Below are 21,487 nucleotides of genomic sequence, written 5' to 3'. Positions count from 1 at the left end.
AGACACACTCTCAGAAACATGCGCAGACTGCGCCTCCTCTGTCGCCAGAAGTGATTGAGACACTGCTCGCAGTGACATGCGCAGACGGCGCCTCCTCCGGTCCCACGTCACCAGAGCCTGGTCTTTGTCTCCAGCGGGAGGAGGAAGCGGCTGCGGGCTCGGGGTGTCATCTTCGCTGAATGCTACTCAGATACCGCCCCCACCTCCCTATACGCCTGCCGACGAGGGGCACACAGTACTCTTGGGGAGATGAAACCTGGGCTTCTTATCACCTACAGAGTAGAGACCTGCAGAAGAGGTGCCTGGACCCCTGATAACCAGAAGAGAGGCCTGGACTCCTTATAACCTTCACAAAGGGGGTGTGCACTCCTTATAACGTTCACAGGAGAGGCCTGCACTCTTTATAACCTTCACAGGAAAGGCCTGGACTCATTATAGCCTTCACTGGAGAGGCCTGCACTCCTTATAACCTTCACAGGAAAGGCCTGGACTCCTTATAACCTTCACTGGAGAGGCCTGCACTCCTTTTAACCTTCACTGGAGAGGCCTGGACTCATTATAACCTACTGGAGAGGCCTGGACTCATTATAACCTTCACAGGAGAGGCCTGGACTCATTATAACCTTCACTGGAGAGGCCTGGACTCATTATAACCTTCACTGGAGAGGTCTGCACTCCTTATAACCTTCACATGAGAGACCTGGCTTAATTTATTACATTATAAAAAGGCCTGGCTTCCTTATAACCTCCGAATGAATCGAAGAAAGGATCGGGGTCTTTGTAACCTTCACAGGAGACGTTTGGACTCCTTTTAACCTGCAGAAGAGACTCCTGGACTCTTAATCACCTGTAGAAGAAAGGCCACAACTTCCAATAAATTGTACAGGAAGGAAAGGCCACAAGTTCCAATAAATTGTACAGGGAGGACTGCGACTCTTAATAACCGCCAGAGTTAAGACCTAAGCACCTTGCGACTTACGGAGGACATGCCTGAAGCCAGTAGCCTCGGATACCTAATCATGTGCAGAGCTGGCACTGGGAAGGTGAGAGCTTTTATTTTCCTTTAATAAAATGTTGTGTATCCCCTCACTGTACAGTATACTCGCCAGGACCCGTATCTTCTTCCCTCTCTTTCTTTGCTCGTATTATTGCAGTTTATTCGAGTGGCATGTCCTGCCATTAGGTGGACTTTATAGAGCTCTTGGTTCACCGGGTTGCTTTGCACATGTTTCCAATGATTTCTTCGCAGACTAGAGGCTGATGTGTTCTGTGGTAAGTTTTAACCTTGTGTTCCACTTCGTCTGTAAGGTTGCAAAAATTTAATTATTTTGCTAGTCTGCCTAAATCTGGTTTGACTGGCTAATTGGTATGTTTAAACTGTAGTGGGTTTTGCCGAGTTCTTCGAGATGTGGTGTATCTGTCTCCTGTATGTTTGTGTGGTGGATCTTTCATAGCAGTTTGCACTCTTTGTTTGTCTCAGTGAAGAACACTAGAATTGGTGGAGAACCGTCTTAACCGTAATTTTGAAATCCTTGAGGTTAAGCCTCTTGTGTCTGTGTAAGAATGTATAGTTTTTTTTTTTTAGAGTTTTATATAGCGCAAACTAGGCCCAAATATATCAGGTATCAGAGCTCTTTACATGAGCACCAGTTTTGTTACAGATGGAAACTAATTTGTTTTGTTAGGCATGGGCAGATTAAGTGATTTGCCCAGAATCACATATGTTGAGCATCGACGCCGAGACTCGAAACCCGTTCCCCAGCTTCAACGTCGGCCGCTCTAGTCTTAAGGCTACATCCTTGCCCCTTTAGTCAATAATAGTCCATATATATTTTTAGAACACCAATCAGGGGTTTGCAAAGCATGGCTACTCACCCGTATGAGTCTCAAGGCGGTGACGGGGAATTGGGGCCTGCTGATCCATTTGGGTGCGGCAGTTCAGTCGAAGAGCCAGTTCGTGAGGTCCTTTCTGAACTCGGTCAACAATGCGGATTGCATGAGGTGGAGGGGTAGGGTGTTCCAGGTCTTGACGGCGAGGTAGGCGAAGGATCTTTCTCCAGTTCTGGTCTTGTGGATCCGTGGGACGTAGGCCAGGGCGAGTTGGGCGGAGCCGAATTGTCTGGCGGGTTTGTGGAAAGCGAGGCGGTGGTTCAGATATTTTGGTCCTGCATCGTGGAGGGCCTTGTAGGCATGTGTGAGGAGCTTGAAAGGGATTCTCTTGTTGATAGGGAGCCAGTGGAGTTCTCGGAAGTGTTGTGTCATGTGGTTGCTGCGGGGGATGTTGAGGACCAGTCTGGTTCCGGCATTCGGGACGCTCTGTAGTTTCCTGAGCTGTTTCTGTGTGACGTTGGTATAGTGCACGTTGCCATAGTCAAGTCTACTGGTAATGAGTGCATGGGTGACTGTCTTTCTGGATTCTGTGGGAAGCCATCTGAATGTCCTTCGAAGCAGGCGGAGCGTGTGGAAACAGGATGAGGATACTGCGTTGATTTGGCGGTTCATTGAGAGCGATAAGTCTAGAATGATGTTAAGATTGCATGCGTGGTCCGTAGGGGTGGTAGGGGTTCCTAGTGCGGCGGGCCACCAGGAGTCGGCCCAAGCTGATGGGGTGGATCCCAGGATGAGTACCTAGGTCTTGTTCAAGTTGAGTTTGTGGTAACTGTCTTGCATCTAGGTACCAACTGCTTTCATTCTGTTGTGAAAGTTGATTCTTCGTCTGTGGGTTCGTTGGTGAGGGAGATGATCAGCTGGGTGGTGTAGGAGACTATGTTGCGTCCGTGGTTTCTGACGATGGCTGCAACAGGAGCCATGTAGATGTTGAAGATGGTGGGGCTCGAGGAGGAGCCCTGGGGCACTCTGCATCCAATCTCTAGGTTCTGAGAGGAACGGGGATAGTCTGCTTCAATGTTTTGGTTCGGTCAGGTAGGAGTGGATACAGTCCAGTGCAGTGTCGCGAATGCAGGCGTTGTGGAGTCTCTTGATCAGGGTACGATGGGAGAAGTCGGCTGAAAGGTCCAATAGGATGAGGGCTGTGGTTTTGGTCTGGTCGAGGAGGGATCGGATGTCGGTGGCAGCGAAGAGTGCGATTTCAGTGCTGTGGTTGCTTTGGGAACTGGATTGGGAGGTGTCCAGGACGTGGCTTTCTTCGATGAAATCAGAGAGTTGGGCGTTGATGACCTTGGCTGGGTCGGGGAGCAGGGAGATGGGTTTGTAGTTCTTGAGGTTTGTCTGGTCGGCGGATGGTTTCTTCAGCAGGGGTTGATCTCGTCGGGGAAGGTGACGGTTTTGATGGTGCAGGGAAGCTGGAGGGCGATGGAGGAGGCTGGTCTATGGAAGGTGTGGTACGGGCAGGGATCTGATGGGGCTCCTGAGTGGATGCTCTTCATGGTCTTGAGTGTGTCCTCTGTGGTGAGCAGAGTCCAGTTGAGCACGATCTGTTGGGGTGAGGCGTGGTTGAATGCGGTGGTGGTGGGCGTAGTGGCGGGGTCTTGGGTGTTAAAGCTGTCATAGATCTGCCTGATCTTGGGGTGTAAGAAGGTGATGAGTTCATTGCAGAGTTCTTGGGAGGGTGGGACATCTGTGGTCTCACTGTTGGGCCTGGTGAACTCCTTGACGATGGCGAAGAGTTCTTTGCTGTTGTGCGCATTGGCGTTTATTCTGCCCTGTTATGCTGTTTTCTTTGTGTTTTTGATGAGAAGGTGGTGTGAATTGACGGCGGATTTTAAGGTAGCATGGGTGTTCGGGTGTTTTGATATTCCTCTATCTCTTCTCAGGTCGTCGGAGGGTGCGTCAGACTCATGGAGGGTGGGAGTGAACCATCTGGCTTTCTTGGAGTGTTGCTTGCCTGGTGTCTTCTTGAGGGGTGCGAGAATGTCGGCGCAGTGGAGATCCTTCGGTGAAGGCTGCAAGCTGCGATGTTGGCATCTGTTGGTGTTGTCGATGTTGGTGTTGAACATAGTTCAATGGAATAAGTGCACTACGCTGTAGGCAAATCTGATACGAAAGAAAGTCTGCATTACATGTATAACTGGCATTACTCGCGCACTGTCGGCGTAGATACCATTTTAAATATATTGTTGTATAAGCTTACGTTTAAGATTTACTCTCCTAGCAAAGTGAAATAAAATGTTGTGAAGCAGCCGCTATTTGGGAATGGGGAGGATGAAAATAAATCTTCAATACATCACGGCAAGTGAATTCTTCCGATATTCCAAATATCAACACTGCCTACCGGTCAGCTGTTAAATGTCGAGCCGATTAGTGCTCGCGATCCTCGCTCCAACGATCAGCGTGTGCCATGTTGGAGTATAAGATTGACCCTCACCTGTGAGAGAGGGGTTCTATCTTGGATTGAGGCACCATTTGGCGCTTAAAACTCGGGATTATGATATATACAACCGTTAGAGGATCTTATGATCATTGTTCCGTTGCCCTCGTCCTGAGGAGGCCGAGAAGAATCCAAAGGCTGTAACGCGTCCGCGTCGACGACATTCACTTTGTAGTCTTCACTAAATTGATAATGAGTGATTTATAAAAAACTTTTTGTGACACAAGAGAGCTATATAAAAGGCACCTTTGCCTCTGTGCACACTTTTGACTACCTCTGAGTGTATCGCCCAGAATAAATGGGTAGACACTAGTTATAGAATAAGGATTTTAGGGTATTGGCAACATTATTTGATTGCATTATTGTTTGTTTTGTATATATATATATATATATAATTCACTGAAAAAACCATAGGTTTCAGGGGCGTTATAGTTAGCTGGACTTTTCACTCGCACAAAACCATTGAAATTCCCCCGTTATAGTTAGTTCAGCTAACTATAACTCGCGCGCCCGCAATGCAGTGCTGATGATGCCACATATTACATCACTCATGACATGGTCAGTGACATCACTCATGACATCACTGATGACATCTCAAATGACATCACTGATGACATCATCCAGTGAATGTATGTTTTTCTGAAAATTACATATGTTTTATATATGTATATCTCAAGGTCGATTGAAGAATAAATGGGTATATAAGTGTCTAAATGGATGATTTGTTTTTGAAAAATTGATTGTATAACTGACTGATTAAGTGTATCTTAGTGAATACATGGCTTAGTGAGTAATGTTTAAATGTGTAAATATCTGTATCAGTCTCTCACTTTGTGTATAAGTGGCTGCATGGTTTGGCGAGTAGCTACATGAGTGTCTATATAGGTTATTAGTTGGTTTTTTGAGTATCAGTATGAGCAGGGGTGGGTAATTCGTATCGCCCGACGCCCAAGACATTAAGATTTATTGCAAGGGCAAGAAGTTTTAATTACTGTTTTGTCCGCAGGGCAAGTAGACAGTAAATTATGGACTGAGACCAAACTATCCTCTGACCACTTCAAATTGACAGTCCGCGCCTCGTCCACAGTGTAATCACCTAACCCAGACACACATGGCACAATTAATAGCAGGATGCAGAGGAGCCTATTTCCGATTATGTAGCCCGCCTGGGCAGTCGAGAGAAGCCAGGTGAAATGAGTGATGAATGGCTTGGCTCGCCACAGGTACCGATTGTAATAAATTGTGAGGTATGATGCGGCAGTGAATGTTTAACGCTTTTAGTACATTGGACACAGCTTTTGGATCTAATACTCAGGAAATCACCGTAACGAGAGTGTGTACATGGATTTTAAGAATTCGAGCTCTGCCTCTTGATCACTGTGCATGCGGGCTAAACCACGCAACTGTACACAAAACATCTGATACCGATTTAAATTAAGTGCAGTGTGTTCACAAAGTAAAGCACAGCATGAACTTTGTGTAGCACAGAATTTTCCAAACCCGCAAATTCAAGAGAGAATGGTCTGTATGTAGTGTTTCCTTAGAGCACGGGGCGAACATGGAGCTTTTGCAGCTCTAGAACACTCCCAGCAATGGCAGGTAGGAGACAAGCTTCTTTGCGCCTTGCCTTTACCCGACTTTTTTTTTTTAAACTTAATTCACCCTTCTGATCCTGCCCTTTCTTGGCTCCACCCTTGGGCCTCTCGTGCTGAACCCAGGTCGCTCTCCTCTGTTCCCCTCCCCTCCCCTCTTCTCCCCTCCTCTCCCCTCCCCTCGCATCCGAGGTTTGCAGTAAAGTGCTTGGATTTCTTTTGTCATGCAATTCTTGGGCCCCTCTCCTCTCACATTGCTTGCTGTCTGGGCTTGCTGTCTCGGCCTCTTACTGTCTCAACGAAACCTACATTAAAGCGCCTTACTTTCCCTGTGGGGCTCTCGTGCAGCCCACAGATCCACCCCTGTTGCTTTCATTTTCACGAGCCTCTAATTTGTTAACCAGTGTCTGCACTACGCTCTTTTCTTCCCCCTATGGCTCTGCATTTATTCCTTCACCAGCACCGAGGAACCGGAGGCCAGAAAAAGAAAACAGAAGGGGTAAGGCAGAGTTTGCCAGAAGGCAGGTTTGCAGTGATATATTTACCACAAACTAAAAGCCTAAACCTTACTGTCTGATACGATGTCACCAAAATCTTGCACCTGAAACTGAGAGGCTTTATATGCTGTTCTGTGCAGTGCCAGGCATGACTTTAAAGCCGCACTGGGGCGCTAGACTAGGGGTGATTTCTTTAAGTCAGTAGAAATGCCATCCATTAACATCTGCTACGTGATGCAACCTCAGGCCCTGACACGGACTATAGCCAGGGCCACTGGAATTATGTGATTGAGCGTTCGCAGTGTTTGCCACATAATCCATCATCTGCTGCATAATCCCCAGATTTTAACAAAACAAAATTCGTTTCTAGCTCAAATGATTAAAAAGTTACTACAAATGCGACTTTGCATTTTGCCGAGAAGTGGAAGCCGCTTTGCAAAGCTGGACTGGTCACCTTTCTGTTGATTATTGCTGTATTTGGAGGTTCACCTCATACTAATGAGTTGCAACCAAGTTACCAGGTTTGAAAATGATGAAATAATGAACTAATACTATTACAAAATGTGCCATATTATGTCACATAATTTGCCTTTTCTTGCTGCATAATTTACTCAACCCTGCCACATAATTTCGTCCTCTCTTGCCACATAATTCCAGTGGCCCTGACTATAGCTCTGGTCTGATTGACAGCAGGCATGCCCGGAGGCGTTCAAATAGCCCACATTTTACCTAATTTACAACAATAACAGGCAAGTCTCTGAAAGCTCTTTTTGTCCCTACAACCCCTTGCAAACCCTATTAAAGTTAGAGTTAAAAACAGTGCGCCTGTGCTGCTAAGCAACTTACTGCAGTTTTAGGTAGCTCTTATTAAAATGAGTTAACCTTTATGTGAACACTACTAATCTTGCAAGATTAGGAAATGGAGGACCAGAAAAAAAAACACTTGCCCAGGATCACACAATGTGGCTAAGTGGTGGTGAGTCTAGGTTAGAGGCTCAGCACTCTCATTTGGAAGCTAAGCCACATTCCTACAATAAACTGGTGCACTGCACGCTAAGATAAGGCAGGTATGTGGAATCGTTACCTGAAATGTACCGGGAGGAGTAAATAACAAAGGAGCATGTATGGCTGGATAGTGTGTTTATGCAGTCCATTGAAATGGGCTTCTTAAAAGTGTACAGAGTAAAGTGAACATAATAATGTATATGTGTCCAAATAAATCCTGCTTAGAGTAGATAGGTTGGTGAGGCCCTCTGCTGCTTCACAACAGCAAGACTTGTAGCTTTCAGGCTGTAAATGCCTCTCTGGGCCTAGAAGTCTCTCCTTTGTGTCGTGCTGGCTTGCTCTACCCTTGCCCTGTATTCTATATTACAGCTACATCTTGCAAGGGAGCGGTGCTTGAAATGGCACCACAGAGATAAGGTCTGTACCCCGAGGCAGTGGGGAATGATTGTTTTTTATGCTATTTGAAAGTAATCACATGCAAAGCAAGTGAATAGACTGCATGTAGAATGTCCCGTTAAAAGCTGCGAAATTTAGAACGAGCTAACGTTACAAACCTCTCAGGAGATGCAGCAGAACAAAGTGAATTTGTTCTTTTGCTGTGTGCTTTAGTTTATAGCAGAAATTACAAAATGCCAACAACAGAACCTTCCCTACTTAACACACCAACCACATCAACTTGTGTTTATGACACTTTCTTTTCCTGTTTACTATCTCAGCACGCTGTCATTTTTCGAATTCCCTGTTCAGCTTGTCTTTTTCTTGCTGTCTCAACCTTCTGCCATTGGTCTTGTGCCCAGTCTAATCCTCATGTTATATCTATTTCTCCATCTAAGTCGCCTTCCTTCTCTTCCTTTTGGATCTAAATCCTCAAACATCTCTAGACAAGTTTTACTCTTCTTTCTTTTGCTCCCAGTTGGATGCTCACCTCTGTCCCCTCTCAAACTCCTGATGTAAAACCACCATCCCCCACTTCCCTTCCCTACTGTTCTCCATTCTGAAAGACAAAACGATTCACAAACTATTGCGGATGGTCACCTCTCTGATGTCTGCACCCACACCCTGTCAAAATGCCCCCACAGTTTGATAAATCAGTCTCTAGTCTACGGCTGAGATGGAGAATGTTTTGACAACAAAACCGTTTCTACTTCTGGCTTTTTTTTAATAGACCCCTGGTTATTTTTGCTAGGAGATTTGTCCTGCAAGATACATTCCTCGTGTTGTTCCTTTTACACCACAGTATACTTTATTTAAAAAGCAAGTCACCTGGCATGTTATTTTTAGATCATGTGCCGTTCAGTAAATGAACTGTCCTTGTATCAGTTCCATATAGCAAGCTGGGGCAGGGTAATTCGCCCCTGTCCTCGACTGTTAGTTTATGGTCTCCTTCAGGACTGTCTGCCACTGTTTTATAAGCCTGTATAACAAATTGAGTCTTGGGCTTGGTTGAAGATATTAATGACCAGTGAACCAGTATTGCAGTGGACTTTCGAGCTGCTGCAGATTCTTTCTTTGGAATGCTTAGAAAAACGTCTTTGGTGCAGTAAAGATTCAGGCTTAGTGATTTTTCACATGCTCCAAAGGGCACTTCATTTCCTAATAATGCTCCTAGGACTGCCTGTGTAATGTTGGTAAGACTTCTACAGCATAGGCCTAAGTGTGCCTCCCCACCCCAATCTCCCGGTTATGTTTCACAGTGTCACAGATTGAGTCATACAAATGAAAACCTTACACACTTTCAGAGATGATTGTTTGATCTAAGTGGGGCTGTAATCTGAAGACCCATCCCTTTGGAAAAAAGGAATGGTCTCCTACCCTTCCCAGAAAAGCTAGACATGTCATGCTTTCCTGAGCAGGACACCCTAATCTAGACATAATCACAGATCACATTCATATCCACCCATGACTATTGCATGAATCTCAAATGCATTATGGGTAGAAGCTTGGGTCGATATGTGACTGCGTTTATTATTCTTTGTAAATACCTAATGCAAAAATGTTATCCTGTAAATATGTAATACTTACCTGCACATTACCAAGGTGTACATTATACTGGGAATTTCTGATTCGAATATGCAACCTTTGTTGACACTGTTCTCCCAAATGGAAGCTTCAATGTATTGAATGTCTAAAATGCATGGTCACCTAATTTACACGTTTGCCTGTCCATCTTATTGATTTAGCGAAGAGGTAAGGCAAGTAGATTTTTTTGCAGGACAAGTAGATTTTTATAAAATTTTGTCCCCTAGACAAGTAGATTTTTTAAACAATTCCACACCCCTGATGAGTGTCTGAGTGTCTGTATGGTTCGGTGGGGGGTATTATGTAGTGCATAGGTGCATGAATGAGTGACTCACTGTTTGTATGTGTTGAAGACAGCATGTGTGCAGGACTGTATGGGTGGATGAGTGTGTGCATGGGTGTGTTAGTAAGTGATAGACTGTCTCAATAGTGTCTTTATGAGTAACTACATATGTTTTAAACTAGTATATGTGACTATTGGTGTATATAAGTGAGTATATGTGAGAGTGAGAGATTGAAAGAGTTCCTGTATGAATAAGTATGTGTTTCTATAAGTGATTGTTTAAAAGACTAAGTATGTGTAAGTTTCTGTAGAAGTAAGTGTGGTGGTGTGTGTATAACTGTATATGCAAGTAAATGGATGTTTGATTCTTTATTAGCATGAGTGACTATGTGTGTGAGTAACTCTATGGATGAGTGGCGTTGTGTAACAGGATGTATAGGTGTGTGAGTACATGTATGAGTGACTGTATAGGACTGTTGGTGAATGAGTGGATGTGTATGTGGATCTTAGAATTACTGAATAGGTTGTTGTAACTGGTATTGTTATGTCCATTGTTTTGAACATTGTAGTTTCTATTTTTGAATGTGTGTATCAAAGGTTATATTAGGGGAAGAGGAGGTCTGCCACTCTATCACAAGGATGATGTCATCAGTGATGTCATCAGTGATGTCATTTGAGATGTCATCAGTGATGTCATGAGTGATGTCATGAGTGATGTCACTGACCATGTCATGAGTGATGTAATATGTGACGTCATCAGCAGTGCATTGCGGGCGCGCGAGTTATAGTTAGCTTAACTAACTATAACGGGGGAATTTCAATGGTTTTGTACGAGTGAAAAGTCCAGCTAACTATAACGCCCCTGAAACCTATAGTTTTTTCAGTGAATTTCTAAGGTTTTTTATATGCTAATTCCTAACTATAACGTGCCTGAAACCTATGGTTTTTTCAGTGGATTTCAAAGTTTTTTTAAATGCTAATTTCTAACTATGCCTACAGAGATAAGACATGTGAAGAAAGAAGAAAAAACGCACAGAAAGGAAAAAAAAGAAATGCAGAAAGAAGCAACAGAAGTCCTCTAAGACGAAGAAAAGTGCAGGAAGATGGATAACGTGCAGAAAGAACAAACAGAAGAGCAGAAAGAAGCCTTGTTGCAAAATCATCCTGTACCCTCAACTTTTTCAGACGGATACTGGTGGTAACTGAGTCTGACTAACCAGTCCTAGAGCCAGTGCTATGTTAAAAGACACTCAGAATACAGTGAAAACACCTACATACACTAGGGAACACTATGCGTTGGGGTCCCCCTGTGATCAGCATGACCTCCTCTGTAAGCCCCTAGTATATAATAGGGCAGGGGATTAAAACTACCTCTTAAAACGCGCCACAGGGCGTGTTTGCACATGTCACCTCAAGCCCCGTCCCCTCACTTCCCCACTGTGTAAACACGCCCTGTGGCCGTTTTAAGTTGGGAGATTAGGTCCCCTTGAATCCTGAGGGTCCCTAGGGTCCAACTAGACCACTAGGTACCTCCAGTATGCGCCACAGAGCTGCGTTGCAGAGAGGTGTAAAATGTGGCACGGCCTGGACCACCTCTCTACAACGCAGCTCAGTGGCGCTTACTGGAAGCACCTGGTGGGTTAGTTGGCCCCCAAGGGCAATCATGATTGAAAGGGAATTAATTCCCCAAATTTAAATGCGCCACATGGCGTGTTTGCACACATGTCACCTTTGGCCCCGCCCCCTCCCTTCACTGTGCAAACGCACCTTGTGGCGCGTTCTAAATAGGGAAATTAAGTCCCCTTGAATCCTGAGGGTCCCTGGGGTCCAACTAGCCCATTACGTACCTCCAGTAAGCGCCACAGAGCTGCATTGCAGAGAGGTGTAAAAAGGGGTGTGGCCTGGACCACCTCTCTGCAACGCAGGCCTGTGGCGCTTACTGGAGCTACCTGGTGGCCATTTTGCCCCCAGGGGCCCTCAGGATTGAAGGGGAATTAATTCCCCAACTTAAAATGAACCACAGGCCGTGTTTGCACACGTCACCTCAGGCCCCGCCCCCTACCTTCACCACTGTGCAAACGCGGCCTTTTTTAAATTTAAATTCTTTAGGAGGGGGCTGCGTTGCCCCCCTCCTCAGGCCACTTATGGCTCCGGGGACCCCATCCCCCGGGGCCGGCTTTTGTTTTTTATTATTTTAAAAATATATATATTTATAGAAACACCTAGGACATGCTGGACAAACCGTATGTACTTATCACCATGACGATTTGCGTGACATTCATTAAAAGGCGACTATGCATACAATGAATCCACGTGGAATGTATTTACACCGCTAGTGAAGCTCTGACGTGTCTGACGTCCTACCGTGCCTAATCCCGGCGCCCCCGCCGGTGGGTACTCTCCAAGTAGACTCCCTTGTCGTTTATTTATACAAACATGGGTAGCTATTGACGGGCACATTTAATATACATGCACACGAAGCCATTCAAAGGGGATTCGACAAAAATTCAACCAAACTATGCAAGAAACCCCCCTCACGGTTAATAAAAAACACATCCACCGCCGGATGTGTAATACTTTTTATTTTACTCTCTGGAAAGGAGACGAACCTCACTTGAGAGTCACAGCGTGCTCCTGGCTGAGCCCAATGCTGTGTTACACCCACCAGTGCCCGCCGATTGCCTCACACCTCTGTGTTGTATTCCACCAGCTAGTGCGTATGCTATGACACTCTCTAGCCCATGTGCACTGTAACACCACCCCGTGAATATGTCATGCCACACTTGCCTTCGCACGGGTTATATTGCCCCATCTAACGTGCCTTCCTCGATGTGTATGTTATAACGCACAGCGCTATGCCATACATATTACAATCTGGGATCCATATCTTTGTCACAGTACATATGCAACGTTACACTCCCCAGCACATATTTTATATTACAACTTTAGAGACTAGTTATGTTACACAACACTGCCCTGTGCATATTACACTCCAAGGCGCATATCGCATAGCACGCGCTAGTGCCTGTGCTATCTCGCGCTCTCCAATTAATCTGTAATTGCGCACAATGTATTGCATATTATATTTCACTCCCCGGTTCATCTTATATCACACTTTTTGGTGCATAGTTTATACCATATACTACATCTAGTTTTCATTTTCAATCGTGCTCTCAGGACTATGTTCTATATAACACTGCGTCCACCTACCCTTTTCACGGGCATTACATTTTGCGATGGGGGTGGAGGGTCAGGGGGTGTTTCTGCCAAGTGAGCCCGGAGTCACAGTCACAAACGTCCTCTTCTTACTGAATAAAAGTGAGATTATGCTGCATACTTGTTCATATTTTAAGTAGTTCGCACAGACACACATTTTAAAAACAATACAGTTCCTAATACCCACCTTCTCTGAACAGTTAGCTTGCTGCCCCATCCACCTCCTCCCTATCCTCTGTTGTCTGAATCCATGGACTAGCCTCCTCCCTCCTGCCATGCATGGTCTGATGTGCTGCCACTACCCTCCATTTAGCATGATGTACCAGTCCACTCCTCCTGCCCTCCATTGCCCAATTCTATGGCCCATCATTGACCTCCTGCTTAGCCTCTGTGCTTAGCTTGCTGCCCCTATTCTCCTCCCCCCGCCCTCCGATGTCTTTGTGCATGCCCCTGCTCCATCCTTTTTGCCCACTATGTTCCATGGACCTGCCACTCCTATCTACTCTGAGTGTTCTGTTGAGCTGCCACTCCCCTCCCACCTGCCTAGCATTGTCAGATGACTGTAACCTGTCCCTGCCACCTCCACCCTGCCTGTCCACATGCCATGCCCCTATCCCCTTCCTCCTGTCCTCCATGGTCCATTTTACTGCCACACCCTTCTGCCCTCCCTGATCTGTTGTGCTGCAACTGCTCCTCCTGCCTGTCCCGTGCAGTGTGTTGTGAGGCCCCTTCCCCTGAACTCTCTTGTCTGTGCCCAGGTCCTGACCCTCCCTTCTATCCTCCATGGTCCTTTGTGCATGCCCCTGCACCCTCCTTCTTGCCCATCATAGACATTGTGCTGCCACTAACCCTCCCGCTTGCCATGCATGGTCTTCTGTGCTGCCATGGCCCCTCCCACCTTCCCTGTGTGGTCAGCTAGCTGCCCCTGACCCCCTCCCACCTTCCCTCCATGGTCTGTGTGTATGCCACCATAGTCTCAATGTTGCTCTCCATGGTGTGTCTTGTTTCTAGTGCCCATCCTGCCTGACCTCCATGGTCATCTTGCTGCTCCTGCCCTGCCACATTGCCCCCAGTCCTCTGTTTCCATGTGCAGACCCCCTATTCCCTCCCTCCTGGCTTGTCTGTTCCATTGTAATGCCCCTGATCCGTCCCTCCTGCCCTTTATGGTCTGTTATGCTGCAGCTTTCTCTCCTGTCTGTCCATTATGGTCAGCTAGCTACCATTGCCTCTTTCCCATCTGTTCTCTGTTGTCCATGTGCATGGTCCTGTCCCCTCCCTTTTGCTTTCTATGGATTGTTGTGCTGCACTCCCGTCCCGCATGCGCTGTGTGGTGTATTGTGCTGCTGCAAACCCTGATGCCTGCCCTGTAGGGTCAGTTTGGTGCACCTCTCCATGTCCCTCCTGTCCTCTGTTATCCGAGTCCATGTCCCTACCCCAATTCCTCCTGCCTACCATGATTCAATGTACCATACTTGCGAATATTTTGAACTTGGTAAGAGGGAGATTTTGAAAAGAAACTGGGGTATTGATTTTCCCCTTTGAGTTGCATTGAAAAAGAGGAGATTGTAGACAGGAGACAGATCAAATAAAGCCCATTTGAGCTTAAAATCATTGGACGTTTCCTGGCTGAAACGGGTCTGTTGGCATGTATGGTTGTACTACCACTGCCTCTTCCTTCTGCCCACAATGGTCTATTATATTGCCACGGCCTCTCATGCCAGTCCTGTATTGTTGGTTTGTTGCCCCTGCCCCCCTTTCCACTGCCCTCCATAGTCTGTTGTGCTGCCACTGCCCTTCCTGCCTGCCCAGTGTGGTCAAATTGTTGCCTCTGCACTCTCCTACCTGCCTTCAATTTTCAGAGTCCGTGTCCCTGGCCTCTGCCTCTCAACAGTATCCCAATGAACAACTATATTGCTAACATTCTATATTTATTACAAAAGTGTGGAACGCCTGACGTCATCTTGATGTAATCAAAACTGTAATACCTAGAGTATTTCCTTTAGAAATTACATATATGAGAGGGTCTTATTTGCATCAAAATTATGGTTAGTGCTCTAAAAAACTAAAATGAGGACATATTTCCTGAGTTTTCAAATAGCGACAAAGAATTTTTAAATTATTTGTAATCTTTGTTTTTTTATCCAGTTGACCACTTGATTAAATGTTGCACCTTGGCGAGAGGATGTGGTGTTACTTCCAGAGCTGCAGACTTTGCAACTGGGGAACCAGGTTGGAGTTTCTGCTTCAGCTCAACATTCTGTGATTGTGGTCAAATCACTTAATCTCCCCATGTCTACAACCAAAATGAATTTGATCTTGTGTGATGTAACCAATGCTCATGTAAAGCATTCCAATACCTGACAAGTCTGCACTATATAAAACTGCAAATACACAACAAATAAGTGTTTTGCACACTTCTGTCATTGGGCTACATGTGGGCTACATCTGGGTGATATTTGTGCTGCATTTAGGCTCTTTTGTGTCTGGTGGCCATCTTGGGAGATTTATTTGTTATGATGTTTCCTAATTTCCTCATTTACTACAGTCTCCTCAGTAGGAAATACTTTCAGTTTTTTATTTTGATTCCATCAAGAAGGCATTCAGATGTGTCACAAATTTGCCATAAATTCAGAATGTTAGCACTCTAGTTGCTTATTAGATCACTGTAGTAAAGCTACTGCTCACCAGGGAAGTCTGCTGCTGATATTGAAAGTGCTTGTTTCAGTCTGCATGTCAGAATGTTTTAATGAAATAGAAGAGGATTTGAGAAGTCACTCAAAATGTGCCCTAATTTTTCTTTCTGCAGCACTAATCATACTTTCTATGGCAAAATGAACCCCCTCATTTTGTTCCTTTTTAAATTAAATGTTTTAAGAATTACCACTTTATTCCAACCAAGATGGCTTCAGGTGTGCCATACGTTTGTCATAAGTAGGACTGTTAGCGCTCTAGTTGTTCTTTAGAACACTCTGGGAAGCTGCAGTAGAACACAAAGGAATCACCTGACAGTCTCTGCCCTTGTTGGATGTACATGTTTTACTGAGAATGTCAGACTTCATTCTCACATGACTGAGAAAGATAATGTGAATTTACAGAAAATATGCTCTCAGTTAGCTTATAGATCACCTTCCAAACCTCTGTGGGAAAAGCATGAGAAAATAGTTTTCTCTCAAACATGATTCATGATATCACAGCAGAAGGCTTTTTCACATGGTAAAATCACCTTAGAACACACCACAATTCCTAAAATGAGTATGGTACCATCAAAAATGATTTATAATGTAACTAAAGTCTTAAAACCTTCTATTAACTGCAATGCTTATTAATGAGGTGCTATCATGTATATTGGTCCCAAGATGGCTGCCAACACTTCTTGGATGAAGTGCTGACAGCCAATCAGATCTCACGATGAGATGTGTGGTTAGGCTCCGCCCAGATATATATGTGATTTTACTTTTGATTTTCTCAGGAACTACTGAACGGATTTACACCATTTAAGCAAAAGGCACATGCCTGACCTGAGGACTACCTCTTTGCCAAATTTCAAGTAATTCTGTTCAGCCGTTCGGGCTGTACCTTCGACTAAAGGTCCTATGGGAAAATGCATGTGGAAAACGCGTTTTAGGACCCCCCTTTTTTCTCAGCCCCCGCTTGACGAATCACCCCGAGACTTTCAGAGTAGGAGCTGAGCGGAGCGCCCCATTAGTTTTGAAAATTTCACGAAGATAAGTCAACCGGCGCCAAAGTTATTCAAAATAGAATTTTCAGATTTCCTATGGGAACTCGGTCCTAACTATAACTATCTACTGGCGACCGCCAGTAGATAATATATATATATATATACATACACATTTTTTATGTATTTTTGTATATCTTTGTGCAATCTATTGTTATTAGGTTTGTTTGAAGATCGGTCTCATTGTGTATGCGTGCCTTATATAAATTCAGGCAATATATTTTTGTAGGACTAAAGACTAAAGTTAGGGTAATTAAATGATCCCTACGATAAAATAAAAGTAATATTTTAATTCCTCCGTATCAATGTTTTTTCATATATGATTATATTGCTCAAAAGCAAATGGCTTGGTTGAGAGGACAAATAGGCTAATCAAGGAACACATACAACTAGCCATTACTAATCGTCATGACATGGAGTCATCCCTATGTGACTGTTTGTGAGCATATCACACCTCGCCCAATCTGGTAACAGAGGTTTCCCCTTTTGCTTCCCTCAGGAGGAGAAAACCCTGTACTAAGATTAACCCAAGTTGGCTGGGAGGGGTAAAGGTAGTGTATCCAAATCCCGTAAAAGTTGTTAGAAAGATTGAACTGCACCAAGCCAAGTATAAAGAATGGTACGACAAAAGGAATGGAGTTAAAGCCCCTAAGTGGAGAGTAGATGATGTGGTGCAGATCAAGAGAATCGTGAAGAACTTGCACAGTCAAAGTAATTTGTACCCTCCTTGTCGAATTGCCAAAGCTTTCAACAATGTAGTTCTCCTTGATAAGTGGCAATGGTGGAGTTGTGACAAAGTTGTCAAATCTAAAATGTTTTCAGCATATAAATGAGGGAGGTGTGTTCTAATCTTCCTATTTTCTCTTGCCTCTTTTTGGTACGTTCCTTTCCCCCTTTCTTTCCCCTCTCCTTGGTTTCTTCCCCCAGGAGCTTACCTTAGAATATAAATGTAAAGAATTAAATAGTAATTTGGAATTCGTGCACCGCCCATGAGGAGCTTGAGAAGCGCAAATGCCCCACCCAGTTTCCCCAGCAGACGTTTCTCCCAGTTATCCCCTTTGTCAAACCAGTGTACAGCGTGCTGGCGGTGAGACGCCATATAGTAAAGCCCAAGATCAGGGAGTTCAATACCTCCTTGAGTCCAAGTCTGTTTCAACATGGTCAGACCTATAAGGCCTGAGGTCCGTCTATCCCATTAAGGCTAGGCGCAGGTCCTTCCAGAATTGTACAGAGGCCCTCATACCAGTAATCACCCAGCCAATATTCATATTGAGAAACATCTGCTTTTGAGTGGCTATCTGTATCCCCAGGTAGTAGACGCTCCGAGCACCATGGCAGGGGAAGTGGGGGAAGCGAGGTGGGGTCCGCCATCGCCAATATTCCCAATGGCAGGAGGTGGGACTTTTGTGTATTGACCAAGAGACCCAATATCGTGGCAAACTGAGACAAGGCTTCCATTAAAACCGGACCTGCTTCCACTGGATTCCGAAGATATATTAAGGCGTCATCTGCGTACAAGGAAATTGTGTGCAAGGCGTCGCCCACCAGGATCCTCCGTCTGCTAGTCATATGGAACTAGTACAAGGACACTTCATGTACTGACCTGCATATCTAAGATAACTAATATCAGTGGACGATATTGAGATTAAGGAAGTACCATTGCTTCTGTTATGGATATTATTCGTTTGAACAAGCCCTCAGCACACTAAGATGCAAGCTGCAGGAAGTTGGTACATGTATACTGTGCCAGTGACTGACCGCAGTGATTGAAACCTTAATGTTCCCTTTTGATGGTGGCAGGCTTCTGCAAACAGACTTAAGACAGAAATGTAACCACTGGAAAAACTGTGGTGCAAGGCTTTATGGACAACTCAGGGTTGTTTTCAGTAGGCCAGTAACAGAAGTTGTTAGCTCTTGCTACAGTTATTTCCAGTCAGGACTGTCTGTCCTCAAGTAATGATTGTATGACTGAGAATTGTTTACAAAAAGATTGTGTTCTAAAGATATTTTACAAAAATATTGCTCCATTGGGTCCACAATATGCAGATCACTCTAGCCGGGGGCAGAGAGTGGAAGGTCGTTTACTTTTGCTTCCATGTGACAAAGTCTTGGCTCCCATTTCAGAGAAAAGCCAGTTACATTTGTCCATCAATTAAGTTGATTCTGGCTGGATTGACTAGTAAAGATCATGTATGCAGCGTTATCGGGCCCCAAACATTGTGTTATTAATCTGGAAAGGTCAGCTTTTAAGACCTGGGATCCTGAAGACTTGCATATGGTAATAATGTGCACGGTGGTATAAGAAGACATCCAGGAAGAAACGTGAATAGGGTGGCTGGCAGGACAAATCTAGAAAATAAGTACTCAGTGGCATGATGATAAAAGCATGAAGTAATAACTTGTTTTTTGCAAAACATTCCCCATGTTTTCAGATGGAGACTTGAGAATAATCTAGCAAATTGTGAGGGGATTTTGAAAGGGCATGGGTGCAGACACAGAGGATTTCGACTAGAAGCAGCCGCTTATGAAAAGTTTTTACTTTGTGCTATCCAGATGTGCTCATCCATCATTTTGTCCCAGAAAGCCATCTCACAAGTCTCCAGATAGACAGAAAGGAAGGAGAGGTTATGGAATAAGGTCAAAAATCAATTGCAACTTGAAGAAAGGGCGACATATTTGGAGTTAGAAAGACGACATAAAGAGTCAAAAAGAGAAAGAGATGGGAAGAGTGGAGATTTTAGGAAATTTGCAAGAGAAGAAAGAGGAATGGAAAAATACGATGAAAAGAATGAACTTACAGTAATCGTGACAGTCACCTTGGTCATGAGGTTAATATGAGGTGGCTGCACCTGTATTCAGCTTTCAAAAATTGATAACATCCCAAGGATATGTTAATACTTCACAAATCCGTAGGTGTTTCCCGCGGGACTGCAGCCAGAGAACAAGTCCATAGAGACCACAGAGGCAAGTGTTGCACCTTTTCCATGTACACAGGAAGTTTAGAATTAAGCAACCAACAGCGTCTTCCACTGTGTAACATGATCTAGGCATTCCATGACACCAGAACATGGGGCACCCCTGCTATCACATGTATAACAGAGATGACAATACTTAGACATTCACAGCAGCATTACTTGGGATCTAGAGATGGAAAAGGTGTTACACTGGGAGTCAGTGATGACAGGAGGTTATAGAGAGCCACTGATGTATTGGGAGTGGGCGGGGTGAGTTGCACAGGGAAGCAGTGATGTCCCCAGGTAGGGGTTACCTAGGGAGACAGTGATGTCCCGGGGGTGAGCTGGGTGAGTTACAGAGGGAAGCTGTGAGGTTCTGAGGGAGGTTCTGAGGGAGGAGTTATACAGAGTGTCAGTAATGTATCGGGTGGGGAGGAGGAAGGAGGAGTTGCAGAGGAAGGCACAATGTCTTTAGGCAGGGGTTACAGTGAAAACCCACTGATGGCCCATTAGTTCACAGCTGAAGATGGGAGAGGCATTAAAGAAGGAACCACTGATGGTTTCAGGGGAGGGGCTACACTGGAGCTATGGGTATGCAGATGTTTACAGAAGAAAGATGGTTCAGGGTTAAACAGAGAAAGGAAATGAGAAACAATGAGAACTAGATGGATTGTAGAGGGCAGACAGAAAAGGGAGGGTAGTAGGGCAGTGAAATGGACGGGTAGATTTTACCCTGGTAGTTTGGGAGCAAAGGAAGTGAAGGGAGTAAACGTTGGCTAGAGATGGGTAAGGATTTAGATAAAAAGCAAAAATCAGGAAGGGACTTTGGTGGAGTAAGAAATGCAGCATGGGGTTTAGACTGGGTCACAACGGGAAACTGGACCAATGGCAGTGACTTTAGGGAGAGCAAGGAGATGAGGTGAACACGGAATTTGAAAAATGACAGAGTTCTGAGATTGCAAGCAGGTGACAGAAAGGGTGGTAGACATAGCTCAAGGTGATTGGGGTATTAAGTAGCAAGTAGAGGAAGTTCTATGCTTGGTACTTTTATGACGTGTGCCGGGTGGCACACAGCATAGGTACACCATCACTTGCTTCTGCTGCCTCTCCTGAGAGGTTTGCATAGTTAGCTATTTTAGGTCTCGTCTTGCCAGCACTTGTGCTGTCTCTTTGAGAAATACTGTATTCAGGTATGGACTTTAAGCTCCCCCCATTTTCCGTCCATTGTTTCAATTGGCCCCTCTTACTGTCCTTTGTAAACGGTGGCTTTTGATTTATGAGTAGGCTTAGAAGTCCCTTCTTAGTACCTCCTTTTCTGTTGTTGTAACCTCCCACAAGGACTTGCCCTGTCACATGTGTTGTTACTCGGTAGGTTTTATTTACAGTCTGTGAGCACTATTTTCTTAAAGGACTTTCTCCTAGCTGATGTTGCAGGCATGACATGCTCTCCTGCATTTTGTTTTAAGCAGCGCAGCACGTTGAGCTTTATCTTATGCTTTTATGTTCAGTCAACTTTCTTACGTTTTCTTTTTACCAGCAGGGCATGCTAAAGCTTCCGGTTTTTTTCGATGTCAGGGTTGTACGTGTGTCATCCTTGTTTATTGTTCCACCCCTCCCAGGCCTCTCTCCCGCCCAGCGTTTATGTCCTCCCAGTACCCACAAATCGTTGTTCCATCAGAGCTGCTGCCAAGCGTTCTTTTAAATTGCTTTTCTCTGTGCTTGATGATGTATTTCATCCGATCATGTTTGGGCTTAAAATGTGAATAATGTTTGTTTTCCCAGTAGATCTTTGAGATTTTGAGTGGGTGGGAGGGCGGGCGGGTAGGGTCGATAATCAGTGCTTCTTGTAAAACCGTAC

General features: G+C 44.9%; 1 pseudogene across 1 annotated transcript in view; it reads left to right on the top strand.

Moving 5' to 3' along the window:
* The first annotated feature begins 78 nt into the window (after window positions 1–78).
* LOC146835432 (uncharacterized) overlaps window positions 79–21,487 on the top strand; it is a 37,017-nt pseudogene continuing 15,608 nt past the window's right edge. The window contains exon 1 of the transcript XR_014960733.1: window positions 79–1,043. The product of XR_014960733.1 is annotated as an uncharacterized LOC146835432 (transcript). The remainder of the gene's footprint in view (window positions 1,044–21,487) is intronic.

This window comes from Triturus cristatus, chromosome 4_2, assembly GCF_964204655.1.
Source record: "Triturus cristatus chromosome 4_2, aTriCri1.1, whole genome shotgun sequence".
Taxonomy (NCBI): domain Eukaryota; kingdom Metazoa; phylum Chordata; class Amphibia; order Caudata; family Salamandridae; genus Triturus; species Triturus cristatus.
The sequence above is the reverse complement of the archived record's forward strand: the minus strand, read 5'-3'. Positions and strand labels throughout refer to the sequence as shown.